Genomic DNA, 15,737 nt, shown 5'->3' with positions numbered 1-15,737 from the left:
TATACAGTTAAAACCAGACTTTTCTAGAGTTTGAGATACCCTCTCATTAACACAGTCAAATTTCCTGACAAATGCAAAAGCAAAGAAAGAGGAAATATTCTTTCTACATCCATGGTATTCTTAATTGTTATTTTGTATTGTTGTATACAGATATTTTGAGGCCATGTAGTTGTCAGCACTATCTGTAAGTGAAGAAAAATAAATAATGCTTGACAAGATTATTAGAATATTTTTTACAGCAATTGAACACATCTTTGACTGGTTTTGGTGTTTGGTTTTTTTTATAAAGAGAAAGAGAAAACTAGAAGTTATGTGATAAAAATCAAGTAAAAAAATAATGACGGCACTGTTTACTTCAGAGGGGTGATACATAAATGTATTCAGGGTATTTATTTCATTAACAGAAGTTTTGGAATATCAGGAAATGTTCAAAGAATAAATATATTATCCTGGTTGCACCTTCTGTTTTTTTCTCTCTGCTTGCACACGTTCAAAATCATGTTACAAATCTTCATCTAGTAGATGACTACACCAGTTATCCCATGCCTGTTCTTCATTTGGGGGAAAACTAGTATTGAAGAGCCTTTAAAGAAGTCCCTCTCTTCCTCTGAAATGCAAATGCAATATGACTCTAGAGGCTAATATACTTTTTTTTCAGATTAAAAGAATGCTTTAAAGAGACTCTTTCATTTCTCTAAATATTCCTATTCCAAAAGAATAATACTTTATGATATGATAACTATAGCTAATGCATACAAGAACACATAAAACTTACTGTTTGAGGGAAAACAGCTTCGAGTCTGTGGCCTCTTCTGTGACTTGTGTAGCAGGCATGGTACCTTGTGTGTCTGGGCAAGTAGCACACTTCTATTCAGTAGTAAAAAATGCATTTTTTTTTCAGTTTTAACTGGGATTCCTAAATGTGACGTTGGTCGTATCTACTGTCGTGTATTCAAAATAGTTTGTCCGTCCAACTTTAACTTAAAAGTCTAAAGATATCTCATATAAACATAGAGAGATTATAAGCCTTTTTCCCCCTAAGAGTTGCCAGTTCGGTTGTAGGTTTAAATTTTCAGCTTGGCCCCAGTAGAAAAATACTTACTATTCCCAAAAAACTGTTCTATGGTTTGTAGTGATTTGGCTTTTTAATGTAGGAGTTGACGAGTAGTTGGAAATACTCAAAAGTCTTGAACACGCATTGTAGCTGTTGGTATTAAATAGTAACTTGCTCATACCTTACTAACTTAAATGCAGTGTCACCTTCACACAGTGAGCATGTATCCATGTTACTGTACATCTGGGAATCTACGGTGTAAAGAAAAACCGGCTAATAACAGCTTTTGTACTGGCAAAGTGATGGCATATGTGTAAACTAGCAGCAGGCTGCAAAGTAGCTTTATTTAAAAATATATACTTATGCATGTAAGTGGGAAATATATGCTAGATGATGTAACTTTGGAGGAATTATCTGCAACTATAGAATAATTAAGTGAAATGAGGATTTTTAGTGGTCTGTGATACTGAATGTTCAGATTCTGGGCCAGAATTAATGAGATATAAGTTCGCTTGTCTGTTTTACCACAGACCTTGCGTGCTCTCACGGAGGTAACTTCCTTCTTTGCAACTTAATTTTTTTTTTTTAACCTGTAATGCACAAGAATATTTCCCTACTTTACTCTTTAGTGATCTTAAGTTCTAGGAGGATGGCATATGTGTCTCCTTTTTCTGAATGAGTGCTGCAATAAACACAATTAGGCTTATGTTTTGACTGTTCTTCTAAAAATTATCTCAATATATACTATTGTTTTCAGGCTATAAGCTGCAGACCATCAGTAGCATATAATATTAAAATGGCATGCATGCAGATAATTCATAAATCTATCAATTGCCAAGCTCAGAAGCAGTCAGCCAGTTCCAAAAACAGTGTTGATGTACATAGTGTATTTCAGCGTAAAGGTTGAAAATACTGACAGTGATGGCTATCGGATGTAAAGCAGAACCAGAGCAAACCTGAACCTGTGGTCAGCCATGTGGAACTGCTTAAAGCCAAGAATGTCTCTCTTCTGAAGGAACTAGAATTGTCCTATTGAAATATATATGTAGAGGTGTTTTATGCTTTGAACGTCTACGGTCACGAGTCTATGAATAATTGTACTGCTCCAGTTGAAGGAAAAGGAAGCTTGATTGAATTTGTTGGTCCTATTGAAAGTTGCCGGTTTTATTATTCTCAGATGTGTGGATAACTGCACAGAGGTGGTGGGTGAAGAAAGTGGCTTTTGCTGTTGTGTCAAAATTGAGAAACAGTACTATGCAGTTAGACCTGAAATCAGCCTAGGATGTACTGGAAGAGAAAAAAGGTTCTTGATGGCAGCCAGAAGGAAATTCAAGTATTCTAATCTTACAGTATTTTTTTAGGGAGATATTTTCAGGACTCCCAGATGTGTACTTTCTGCTGTCTCCCTTTTTTTTTTTTATGAAGACAGAGCCAAGCTTATATTCAGCTTTTTTTCATTCTTTGCTTGATGTACCTTTGAGCTTCCTCCCCGCCCCCCCCCCCTTTTTTTTTAACCAAGAAGGAAAGCAAATTGTTACCAAGTATGTGATATGTGTTGATGGTAGGGTGGACAAGGGGTAATACCCTGATGCTTGAGTCAGGAACAGCGTCTTCTTAGTGAAGGATGGGGGAAAGATTTCCAGTTGTTTTTCATGTTTCTGTTTTGTGTGGCTTTCATATTTACCTTTCAGCATTCAAAAACCTCAACTATTTTGGATGCCTCTTTCTAGCTTTTGTTTCTGGTAATGTGGACAGCAAATGGACTCCATCAAGGTCTTCTCTGTGCAGGGAAAGTGACTGTGTGTGACTTTGACTTCCTCCAGTCTATGCCATGGTTCCTTAAATTCTGATTCACCCTCTGTTTAGTGTATTGCTGTGTTCCTCTGGCAAAATTTCTCAAACTTAAATATTTACAATAAGTTGTAAGTCTGGTCAAATTCTCCTTTGTTTAGTTTTTCTGTTTAACTGTTGACTGATCCTTTTCTCCTTTTGCAGAAATGTTTTCCTATATAATCTTTGTATTGCCTGCTTTTTCCCTTGGGCATTTGCTTTCAGTCTCACCACTTTCTTTTGCTTAGGAGATATGCTAGTAATATGAAGTTCTGGGTGAGAGGTGTGTTGAGTTTGTCTTGTAGCATTTCTTGAGGTGCTTCCCTTGCTTATATAGGACTGTCATATCTGTGGCAGTACATTCTTTAAATCTTTAGATTATTATATTTTATCCATATTCACATACCTGGGCCAAAGTATTTATACTGTAGACAGTGAAGGAAGGGACCTGAATAACTGGAAAGTGTCCAGTTTCTGTTTTCTGTAATGGGACAGTTTTAGGACTGTGCAACTAGTGTGTGTTTGTATGTGTCTTGCTATTGCTAGAAGTTTCACTACTGCCTAAAATACTTCTTTATGGGGTGTAAGTGTGGCTTCTGATTGCTTGTTTAATGATTGTTAAGTTGCTCCACAGTTTTCGTGCAGTTAAATCTTAGCACTAGGGCAGAGCAGGTGTATGCGTGGGTGTGGCCCTGTTGTCTATATTGAAATAATTTTATAGTATTGCCAACTAACATGTTGAGAACTTGACATTAACAGTAATTTAAAAGAACAAGCACCTGAAGTAGAAGGTGAAAAGACTCTCTAAAAGCTGTTTTTCTTGTTGGTCTTTTTAAATGATGTTTTTTCTTTCTGTTTCTAGGTTTTCTCAAATAATGATGAAGCCCTTATTAACAAGAAACTACCCAAAGAACTTCTGTTAAGGTAATTCTACATGATGTGTTTTGGAGTAAAAACCTGAGCATCGTACATTGCTCATGTAGCTTACAGGCTATCAAGTGCTACTCATTCTTTCTTAAATCTGTCTTGAAATAAATAGCAACATATCTGATTTAATTCTTGGAATTCTTGAACTTGTCTTTTGGTTAGTCTTGATTTGTTTTAACGTGTTCAAATTATACTATACCATGCAAGATGTCATTTAATAGTGATCTCTTCCTTGCATATCGGAAAAAGAATTGAAATAAAATGTCCGAAAAGCTTTGGTATAGAGAGTAGTCAACTCTTCCACACTGCACAATGTTTTATCTGTCTGAAGAGCCTATAATCCTTTCTCTAATGTAGTTCACACTCTTCGTGTCATGAACTTTGTTATAACAAAATAAATATAAATTCAACTGCAAAGCTTTCAAAAAGTGACTTCAGTGAAAAGCACTGCCTGTTACCATTGCTGCCAGTCTCTGTTACATAAGGTAGAACCAACAGGAGGATTTTTCTTACTGTAGTCATTTGGCTAGTCTAAAATTTCATTAGCTTGCTGGTGTGTGAGTAGATGACCTTTGCAGGAGTTAGCTACACCACCAAGATCAGTAAATTCAGCCCATGGTGAGACACTGATGGATGCTTCATGCTCTCATCTTGTTGAAAGTTCATTTCAAGCAAAGTGTAAACTGCCAGATGTGGAGATAGTTATCGACTGGATGTGACCACTTCAGAGCTAGAACTCAACCAGTTCAGCAACGTCTTCTGTACCTGCATATAGGTTTTGTTACAGCCCACTCTTTGAGGGGAAAGGTGAAAAAAAAAAAAAAGGTTTTAACTTATAATGGTCAATTACAGTTTTTAGTGATGGTGTTACTAAAATTGAGCTGATGACTTCTTAATACACTAAAGAGATGTTTGGGTTAGCTTGTATGTATGTCATTGCTTCCTGTTCGATTTGAAGTGGGAGAATGTCTCAATGGTATTTTGCATCTTGCGTCTGAAGAAAGTGCTCTTAAAACATTATGACTTCTTTTAGTGTCTGTACTATTACAATGCTCTCTTGGTGGTATTAAAGAAGCAGTCTGTTGTTAAAGGAATTGAATTTTAAAAGGATTTTCATTTTTGTTGAGAAATACTCATTCCATATGGTGACAGTGTTGTAAATTAGACTCGTAGAACTGTTTAGAAAATGTGATTAAAAGAGACGCATCACTGAATGATGCCCTGAACAGAAATTCTAAGAACTTTGCTTTGTTGCACTGAATGCCACACATGAACCATGAGGTAAAAGTCAATTTAATATGCTGCCTCCTTAGCAAAGAATCATAATCCTCAAGCACTTCTTTTCTAGCAGGAGGACTCTCCAAATGTCTGTGGAAATGACTGTCCTTTTCACTGTTATGGGTGCTAAGTATCCCATTTATGTAATTCAACAGAATTTGTTGATGTGGTTTAGACAGTGAAAAGTATCATGCACTGAGATAGTAAAGACATCTTCTTTTGAAATAACTTATTGATTATGTAGGATCTGTGAAGCTATATAGATATTAAATTCCTAAATTATTGTGTCTATGCTAATTACATGAGAAGCATCTATAAAATTAATGTGTTGAGGCTTACTGTGAGAATTCCTGCATCTAACTAACTGTCGTGGCAGTGTCTAAAGAAGCCTTTTGCATGGTTGAAGGGCTTCCTGGGGATGGAACGACAAAATAAAATAGTCCAGACCAAGCATACATGGAACTAATTCAGCCAACCATCTAGTTCTTGTGCACGTATGTCCTCTTTGCAATTGCACAGCGATCTACCAAAGTAACATTGCAGCTGTAGGCGGAAGAGTTAATGATCTGGGAAACTGAATTGGGACAGTCAGCTTTCTCAGTAAAGACCATGATGATCTCATGCTGGGACTCAGGTGATGGCCTGCCCATAGCCAGAGAGAAAGAAAGTCCAAGTTTCCTAACACCCACAATGTTGTGCTGACCATCAGGGCTTTGGAATAGAGAGGAAGGGGATGGGTGGAAGAGATGCTCTGTAAACCTCCTTTTGAAATTGTACTGCTGCAGAGACAAACTCACAAGGCCAGAGGCAGAGCACGTTAAGAGAGTGTTATGATAGGACATAGGTTTGAATTCTCATCCCTGCAGAGTGTAGATACCTAGGGGAATTTAGAGGCTGTCTAAAGGATCATCAATGGGGAATTTGTTTTATGCTCCTGCACATAAATGCTTTTGTAAGACTGAGCCTGAACGTCTTTCAACACCTAAAACAGTTTATGCTCGTGCTACAACATATTTTAAAATTGTTTTACCATATGGTTAATGACAGGAGAGATTAAATATTGCTGCACTGAGTGTAATTAATATCCTAATTATTTTTACTGTATTAACTATGCAGTCTACCTTTTAATTAAAAGGAGAGTAAACCAGCTGCATTGGAAACATTTTGCTTACAGTGATGGAACTGAGTAGTAAATACTGTTGAAAGTGTCATCAAATGCACTTACTTTGTTGGTTGCTTATATCAGATGCGTATGAAAACTGTTGGAAAGCACTACAGCTCTTTTCTAAAAAAACTGTAAAATTTGACACATGGAAGAAGAGTGATGAATATCTTGTTACAAATATCTGGAAATAAGATGTAAACACAATTTCTTCTGTTGCAAGAATTGGTCTTGTTCTCATTTGCATCAAGTATTTAAACTTCTGTAATCTGACTATAACAAGCAATCTGTTTTTCTTTAAAATTGAGAAACCTTTTTCTGATGGTAGACTTAGGAAATACTACCACTCTTAAATTTTTTTCATTTGTTCCCATAGTTGCATACTCTAAAGCTGAACAAAGTAAGCCCTTGGTCTTATACTGCAGTTCTTACTCTTTCTCATTATTTCTTTTTTTATTATTATTTATTTATTATTTATCTAACAACCAGAATTAGATTGGATGGTTTTCAAGGCAGTGTCATGTCTCTTGCACATTTTCTACAGAATATCTACTACTACTTACTTGTAAGTGAATGATTGAAACCCTCAGCTTTTCAGGCAAGAAACTAATCTGAAAGGATATGAAACCAGAGATTATTTGTTCCTTCTCAAGTAGACCCAGATAACTGGGCAGAGGAGGAAGAGGATAGCTGACTAACACGGACAGTGGGGGTTTTGAAGAAGACCCTGGTTTGGAGGGACCAGTTATTCTTTGAGGTAGGTAGAATAGCTTGAGTGGAGAGAGGGAGGCGTTTCATGTGTAACTTTTTCTAGTTTATGTGCATTTATTTTTATTTGTAATATTGGAGTAATTTTTTTTCCTGTGGAAGAAATAGGCTGCTTCTAAAAACTTTGATTTGTAGTAGTGTTCAAGCTAAAAGAAAAATGATCACCCTTGTTAGCTGTTGCAGTGCTATTAGTTTGCCAGTTGGCAAGGAATGCTCTTTCCTCTCTGCTTTTATATATTACAAGAAGTGAAAGGTTGAATAAATGCTCAATTGTATGACGTTTGAGTAAGAATCCTGCAGAGGTATTATAAATAATGTAATTTAAATGATGTTTTCAGACAATTGTAGCTTTATTTTTTTTCTTAGCCTGTGTGTTTATGGAAAAGCATCATTTGATTATACAGTACATTAGTTGTGGATTTGCATTGGTGTCTAAAGGTAATAAACCCATATCTATCATCAGAAGAATCAGAAATCAAGTCAGAGATAGACTATTGCAATTTTAACGGTAACAACTTTTCCAGTAAGGTGTCACAGCCTTGAAGAGGATCATCTTTTTCTTTTTTTCCTTGTAAATTGTTGGAAAAAACAAATGGATTTTTTAAAGTTACAGCATGAGTTTGAAAAGCATTGGAAACAACAGAACTTCAGTGAATGTAATTCATATTAGAATGTTCTGACTTTCCAACAGCTTCCAAAAATTTTTTGTGTTTTGTGCTTGATGAAAAGTAATAATGTTTGAAAATGGAGGGTATAGGCAGCACTTTTGGCATGTAGAAGGACAGATAACATTTGTTCATTTGTATTTTAACTGCTAATGTTTTGTCCTATAAGGTTTTGCACAAAAATGGCAAGCTTCAGAAACAGAGATGTTTATTCTTTTCAGCCACTTGAACCATTTTCAGTTCCTTACTGCCTACAAAGTACCAACTTCATAAATTGTACCACAACTGTAGAAGCTATTACGAGTTCTGTTATAAACCATACTTATTTGGTGCATGTACTTGAATAATAGGTCTTAGTCATCAGGCTCAAAATTTGAGTGCTGATCAGATTTAAAAGAGGATAAGTAAAGTTTTGGGACTCAAATTAGGAGAGGGACCCAGGAGTTGTGTTCCAGCAGCAGCTTTTCTTGTATGCAAGAATATGCAGCTTCTGAGTTGGCTAAGTATTATATATGTTTTCATGTTTCTGTTCTTTGTTTTTATCATTGCACACTGATTTTTGCTCAGCTTTTAGTGTGTTCATTATTGTAGAGAAGAAAAATTACCAGAAGCCTAAAATTAGTGAATTCAAACACAGTATTTGGTATATTTGGAGTGGCCCTTTGCCATCTGTGTGCTTAACTGTGGGGGAAATAGAAAAGAAATATAGCAAAGTTTACAACAAGAAATTATCATAATGCCATTGGTATTTCTTAGCTAGGTACTGTAGGTACTTAAATGGCCCACAATCGCTGTAAAATTTGGCTGCTGTATCTTAGCGTACAAAGTACCGATTAGTGAGTCAAAGAACTGAAAAATATAAACTTGTATCTGGAACTGTTCTTAGTTGGTAAGAATTTTGTAAGCAGACAAACAATGCATGTATTTTGAAGGGGGGGGGGGGGGAAATCTGTCATCTGAAACATGATTCATTTTCCCCACTTCAAGGATTTGTATAATTAAATAGGGCAGTATTTCACCCTGAGTAGCAAAGACTGCTGTTCAGTGTTTGACAATCTCAGGAAAACATTCCAGTTTTATAATACACATTCCAGTTTTATAATACACATGCAGTCTTTTATTTTGATTTTAGACCATGTTTTGAAGTCCTCTATATTAGTCTGCCAAGCAATTACGATATAGCTATTTAGAATCAGAAACAACCAAATTGATACATGAACTGCATTCATACAGATTATGAACAGAGTTGATTGTTGCTTATGAAAGTAAAACTTATTTCCTTTCTGTATATTTACACAAATCTATGGTTTCTGTAAAGGGAAGTCTAATAGTGCCTTGTACAAGTAACTTTCATTAAGGAAAGTAAGTCCTTTGATTTAGCATGCCTGAAATACATCTGTCCAACGAACTAGTGCAGAGCAGCTACAACACTCCAATCTCACGCTAGCTACTCAATATAGAAAACTCCTTTAGATAAGGGTGAGGGAAACATATTTGTTAAATAGAAATATGGAGACTAACATTGACAGGAGGCAAGCAAGAACCATACAACTGATAACAGCATAATAACAAATCCAGACTCACTCCTGTGGAGTCATATACTCATTTCCAGTGATCCTTACCTCCAAAAAAGTGATCAGAATGAACCAGACAAAGGTCATGGACAAGATAAAGCCTCTGGAAAGTGATTAAATATTTTGATCTTTAGCCAGGGAAACAACAGAATGGTAATTCTTTAGGACTATTTAAGACTTATTGGGTGTTTTCAGAATTCTTATGTGCTTTAGCAGCAATTGATAAATAATATCACACTACCAATACTATTTTTATTTGTTTTAACATAATTTACCCAATGTTAAAATGGATAGTCATTTAGTTTCTCTGTACCTTCAGCCTTCAAGGTAGTGTATCTAACTTCAAATATACATTGAGAATGCAACAAGTTGCAATTTTCTGATTAATTGGCTTTTGTTAAAAATTTTCCAGTTATTCTGAAGTAGGAATGGGTTTTAAAACGTTCAAGTAATTTATCTCAAATTCAGGCCAGAACTTACGCTCTGTCCGAGAAAACAAAAGACTGAACAGCTTGGTGGTCAGCGTACCTCCTTCAGAATATGGAAAAGGTCTCATGTTGACCTTTTTTTTTTTTTTTTTTTACACTGCTACATGTATTGTTTGTCTGCTTATGAAATTCTTGCCAAGATCAGTTCCAGATGCAAGTTTATATTTTTCAGTTCTTTGCCTCATGAGTCGGCACTTTGTATGCATTTTCTGGATTCTTGGTATGAGATGCTGAACACTTGCAAATGATTACATGATCAATTAAGTCTGGCCTTTTGCAACTGGAGTAGGTAGCCGCCATCCTCTTCAATATGTTCAAGTGATTTGGTTTTGTTCAGAAACAAATGCAAGAGTAAGCTTAAAACTGAATGTTTTGGGCAGAGATGTTTCAGATGGAATGCCTTTAAAAATGTGAGTGGGAGGCTCTAAGAACCCAAGCAAAAAATTGCACGCTAGTGCTCTTGTATACTTTGTTAATGCAGAAGAAGAGATTTTTTTTTTTAAAGGTGCTGAGTAAGATTTGTGAATTGTGAAAAGGAAATTCTTTAATGTTTCTGCTTGAACAATTGGGACTCATATATGAAGTGCTTTAGCGTTCTTGGTTCAAGTACAGATATCTCTCAGTAAGAACATGCTTCTGACAAAGGATTAGTCATAACTGGGACAAACAAAAGTAAATAACAAGCATTTGAAGCAGTAGTAACAGCTAAAGGGGATATAGGAATGACTTACACAACTCTTGGAATAATACATTATCATTTATTTTGTTTCATTTTGTTTTTCTTTTATTTGCTCTTAAGCTTCTCTTTAGAATCTGTTCTTTAACTAATCAAGACTTAATTCCATTTAGAGCTTTATTTACCTTGAAACTGGAGTCTTATTTAAAATCAATCTCTTGATTAACAAATTATCAAAGCCAAATGTTCAGAAGTATCAGTGATATAGAGAATTCTTGCTTTTGGCTTGGGACGTGGGCTGCAAGTTAAACCACTCTGAACTAATGTTTAGGGTAACTGCTTTTATTTAGTAAAATGTGTTATAGTTGCCAAATTTGTACTTCATAAAACCACTTCATAAAAACAAAATTTATATTAAAAAAATTATAGAATAGCTCAGGTTGGAAGCAAGCTCTAGAGATCATCTAGTCATGTAGACATGGCGCTTAGGGATATAGTTTAGTGGTGGACTTGGCAGTATAAGGTTTGTGGTTGGACTCGATGATCTTAAAGGTCTTTTCCAACCTAAATGATTCTATGATTCTAAGTCCGCTGCTGAAAGCAGGGTCAGCTAGAGCAGGGTTGTTCTTGGCATTGTCCAGTCAAGTTTTGAATATCTCAAAGCACAGAGACTCGATAAACTCTCCAGTCAACCTGGTCCGGCATTTGACAACACTCCCAGGAAAAAAAAAAAAAAATTCTTTTGTATAAGTGGAATTTCTTATATTTCAGTTTGTGTCCATTGCTTCTTTTCTGTCACTGGACACAACTGAGAAGTCTGTCATCTTCACTCGCTCTTGTCAGATATCTATACACACTGGTAAGATCCCCCACAAACCTGCTCTTTTGAGGCATGTTCAACGTGGTGCTCACCAGGACCCCCAGGTCCTTTCTTGCAAAGCTGCTTTTGAGTCCGACGGTCCCCAGCCTGTAGGGGTGCATGAGGTGTCCTCCCCAGGCTGTCTCTCCTTTCCTGGATTCCTGTCAGCCCATAAGTAATAGTTCATTTCTCATTTATCAAATGCTTTTCTGTAAATTAGAAATATTCAGCTGAGCCCCATTTTTCTTTACAGAATTCTGTCCACTCATTGATGCCTCAAAAAAACCTGAAACACAAAAAACCAAACACCCTCCCCAAAAGCCTGTGCTCTAGATAAGAGCATCTGTAGCTAAAACTTTGATAAAAATCCTGCCAATGAAGATAGTCATTTGAGCTGCAACAGGCAAGGTTCTAGAAATTACTGAACATTGTAGCTCATGCAGCACTTACAAGAAGTGATTAAATTGGACAATCCATGGGGCTTTTGAAGTTAGAAATCTGGATCAGCCCCCTCTAAAAATATTCCAATTTAGGAAGGCATGAAGGATGGTGTGGAGATGTTGACGTGCATGAAGGATGAGTGGGGGGGGGGTGTTGGGAGTCCTCTTAGGTTGTTACCGCTTCATTTCTAGGTAAAGCACATGACTTGCCTCATCCTTTTGTTTGAAAGATAGTATTTGGTCTTTAATGAATAGTGTCTTGGGAAGGGAGAATGATGATTTATTTAAAAAAAAAAAAAAAAAAAAAAAAGGGAGAGAGAAAACTCATAGCAAAGAAAGGATTCTGAAACCTTCTACTTCAGCTTCCCCTTTGGAAGCACTGAAGTGAGATTCCTCACCAGTATTATTAAAGACTTAATGATGTTGAATATTAACGTTCTTTTCTAATAACAGTTGTTACAGTTTTTCTGGTTAAGAGTCTCATGTCTTGCTATTATATGAATCAGGATAACCAATGCAATGAGGCGATTGCTCAAAATTGTTAGGTCAGCAGCTGTTTTGAGTGAAACAGCTAAGCAAGGATGCTGAAACTGATTCTAGCACATATCTGACCTTTTGTGAAACATTAGGTAAAATCTGTTTCATGGGTTGAGCTTTTCTTGCCCACTTACTATATGTAGGTTTTGTGTTTGAGTCTTTAACTCGACTTCTAAAAGGTTACAAAAATATGACCTTTTAAAGTTGCATTACTCATCCATAATATCCAAGTAATTATAAATCAAAGGTGCAACAGGGATGCACTCATGTGCTATCTTCTGTATTTCATTTTCAGACTAAAGTTCCTCTGCAATTTGCATAGGGTAGTTGTATGTATTAGCTACATAATTGACCCTGCAAAAGAAATTACCACATAATGTAGTTGCTGTATTCTGTATATTTGATGGTAAATTAAACAGAACTGGCCCTTCCTGAATTTATCATTGGGCATTTTCTTTCAGATACTAAGAGAATTATGTACTGAAAATGTTGCAGTTGTGTCATGGTCATACTTTACGAATAAGTGAAATTTATTTATTTTTTTAAGGAGCAAGTCATATGACCCATTTGTCTTGTGAGTAGTGTATAGGCCATAAAAAGTTAGATGCTGTCCTGTAACTATAAAATTAATCCAGAAGAGCTAATTCTTTGTAGAAAAGGCTGAGTTCTGTTTCAACTGAAAATAGATGTTAAGCATCCTATAGACGGCCTGTTTTTTGCAATTGCTTATACTTACATAAGAATTGTGTAGCAATAATCATCTTGGCGAAAGAAAAGGTTTGGCTTGTAAAGAAATGGTTTTTGGTGCCATGTTTGTTATTGAAAGATTTGCTGGGTAGATGTGCTGAGAAAGGCATCTTAGCCTGAGTAGTTTACAAGTGGAAATTGCAGGGGTAAAAGTTACTGGAAAGTTTTGGAGTGTCTCACACAGGTTCTAGTTTAAGTGCTTTACTTCACGAAGTAGCACGTCCCTAGTAAAAAGGGATTTGTTTTAATAATTGACCTGAAAGGTCAAGCATTAGATGAGTCAGCGGATGTGTGCTTCATGTAGAAATTGGAGTTTGTCAGCTTTTTGTGACATGCTACTGAAAACAAGCCTGAGAGACATGAGTTAAAAGATATATTTCTTTTTTTTTTAATAGAAAATAGTCAGACTCCTCAAGCTTTTAATATGCCTCACCATTTATGTTTCCAAGACAAGTAGTAGTATGGAGTTTTATTGAATAAGATATTACTGGAATTTACCAATGGCATAGGTTCCTGCCTGCAAAGTTGGTGAAGGTTAGAACACTACCACCACCAGAATTGTTAATTTAATCATATAGATATACATTTATGCATGCAAAATTCTACATTTACTGATTATGGCTATAAATTATTCAGCTTATGTGTGCGTTTTCTAGCCTGCATGTTTTTATTATGGTGTTTATGTGTACTGCTGGACTACAGTTATTGGTGACATGCCTCATACCTTGGTAGGGTGTTTAGTAAAATGGGGGACAAAGGGCAAAGAGAAACCTTCCACATGTAAAGAATTGTAATAATGTTTTGTATTTATTGAATAGAACGTTTTAGGAGAAATACAAGACAGCTTCTATGGTGGTTGCAAGACTGTGACTGTGTGTGTTCAAACGTGATTAGTAGTGAACTGAGAGTGGCTGATGCTCTTTTCCCCTGTCGCTTGTTAACAGAGTATCCTTGGACATTCTTCCAGAAAATTTCGAGGAAAAACCTGCTAAAAGAGGAAAATCAAATCTGTGAAAGCTGTACTTTGTCTCTCTGTGATGCTTTTTCACATGTGTAGGCTTTACTCTTCCATATTGCATTTACATTCCGATAGCATGTAAAGGACTTAGATGAAAGCGGGTTTGCTATGCCAGGAATTGTACAAATCAATAGTGAAGTCCCTTCCTTAAGAAGTTCATAGTCTAAAATGGGGAAGATGTGACAAATTTGTTGTGTGCTTGTTGTGTAACAACTGGATGGTGTGATAAAGTTGAAAGGATCCTCTGAGCAGATTATCTAGATGATGTGCTGTCTTCAGTCAGGCATTGCTCATCCTTATTATTTTGATTTTCATTTTGATACAGTTTGTCACCATTCTTTCTGTGCAAAACCACTATAAATTTAAAAGACATGAAAATAGAAGTTCTGAAATAGAATTCTATTCTCAAGTCAGTTATTAAAAAAAAAAACAACCTAACTTGTGTTATTGCTGAAGCTTTTCAGAAATTATTGGGCATTTCTGTCATACCAAAATTTGGAGTTTGGGCCAAAAATTCCAGGAAGTCACAGTATGTGTGTGTGGTACTTGCTGTATGCATTTTGTTATCCACTTTTTATCAATCCATATAGTATTGTATTAAAATACTTAAAATGAGTAATTGCTAGGCTGTTCCTGCAAAAGCTTATTCCTTACGTGATCAAATTGGGAAGGGCCTTACAAAGGCGAGAGAGCAGCAGTTTGCATTTGCGCAGTTTGATTTCTCGCTCTGTAGGTGGTACACTGCACAGTGTTGGGGTTTTGAGAAATAGATTTGTTTGATGGAAAATTGACAGAGAGGAATATAAGTGACAGTTGTTGTGGTTTTGTGGAAAGTAAGTGATTGGACAATATCATTCTTCGAGATTAAACAATCGGTTGGCTTTACCAACCAAAATTACATGTTTCTACTCAGGCATTTGACTTTAACATTTGACCTTTTCATTTTAAAAGTAGTATTGTGCAGCATATCAGTGCATGTTAAAGGGATTCAGGATTGGTTAACAGTTGTTGCAGCAATCAACAGGTAGGCCCAATATCTTTTCTTTTGTTGTTTTTTTTTTTTTTTTAAATGTAACACTTTGGAAATCACTGCTTCCGAAGTGACTGGAGATAAAAGTTATAGACAACACGAAGAACTGTAATGGTAAACTACTGTGAAGACAAGGCACTCCTAAGGAAGTGCAAATAACATGATAAATTGGGATGTGTTCAAACAAGGTTAATTTTACAGATTAGTTGCATGTGGTTAGATACACAGGACTAAGGAATGATACAGAAAGAGCGGTGGCCTGGGGTGTGTGTTCCCAGAAGAGGATGAGAGTGAAATGGGTAAGGTACTGTAAGACTCTTGTCTGATGCTGTGTCAAAAAGGCTGTTACAGTGGCCTGAAATGGCTCTGAAAATGGGAGTAGTGAAATCATACTTTGTCTATGTACAGCTTTGTTGATAACTAATACATTTTTTAATGCTGCACATGTTTCTGATATCTACATTTGAAGAAACATACTTGAAAAAAAGAAGAATGTGCAGAGAAAATGAGATTTAAAGAACTACAGTAAAAAGATCATTAAAAAGAAGAATTAAAGATGCCATAAGTGGCTTTAAGGCTTGATGAGGAGAAAGTACTAACTGCTAAAGCACTCTTTAATTTGGTAAAGTACAAAAAAGCATAAAGCTGAAAGTCAGACATTCATCTTGGAAATCAGGCAAACAT

At 36.0% G+C, this 15,737-nt stretch overlaps 1 protein-coding gene across 1 annotated transcript in view; it reads left to right on the top strand.

The window, feature by feature from the left end:
* The first annotated feature begins 3,746 nt into the window (after positions 1-3,746).
* FBXL2 (F-box and leucine rich repeat protein 2) overlaps positions 3,747-15,737 on the top strand; it is a 47,299-nt gene continuing 35,308 nt past the window's right edge. The window contains exon 1 of the mRNA XM_087768717.1: positions 3,747-3,808. The gene's annotated coding sequence lies outside the window, so the exon portion shown is untranslated. The remainder of the gene's footprint in view (positions 3,809-15,737) is intronic.

Source organism: Nipponia nippon, unplaced genomic scaffold (genome assembly GCF_047370975.1).
Source record: "Nipponia nippon isolate SJK-2023a ecotype South Korea unplaced genomic scaffold, ASM4737097v1 scaffold_1, whole genome shotgun sequence".
In the NCBI taxonomy this organism is placed as follows: domain Eukaryota; kingdom Metazoa; phylum Chordata; class Aves; order Pelecaniformes; family Threskiornithidae; genus Nipponia; species Nipponia nippon.
Note: the sequence above shows the minus strand (reverse complement) of the source record. Positions and strands in the feature narration are given on the sequence as shown.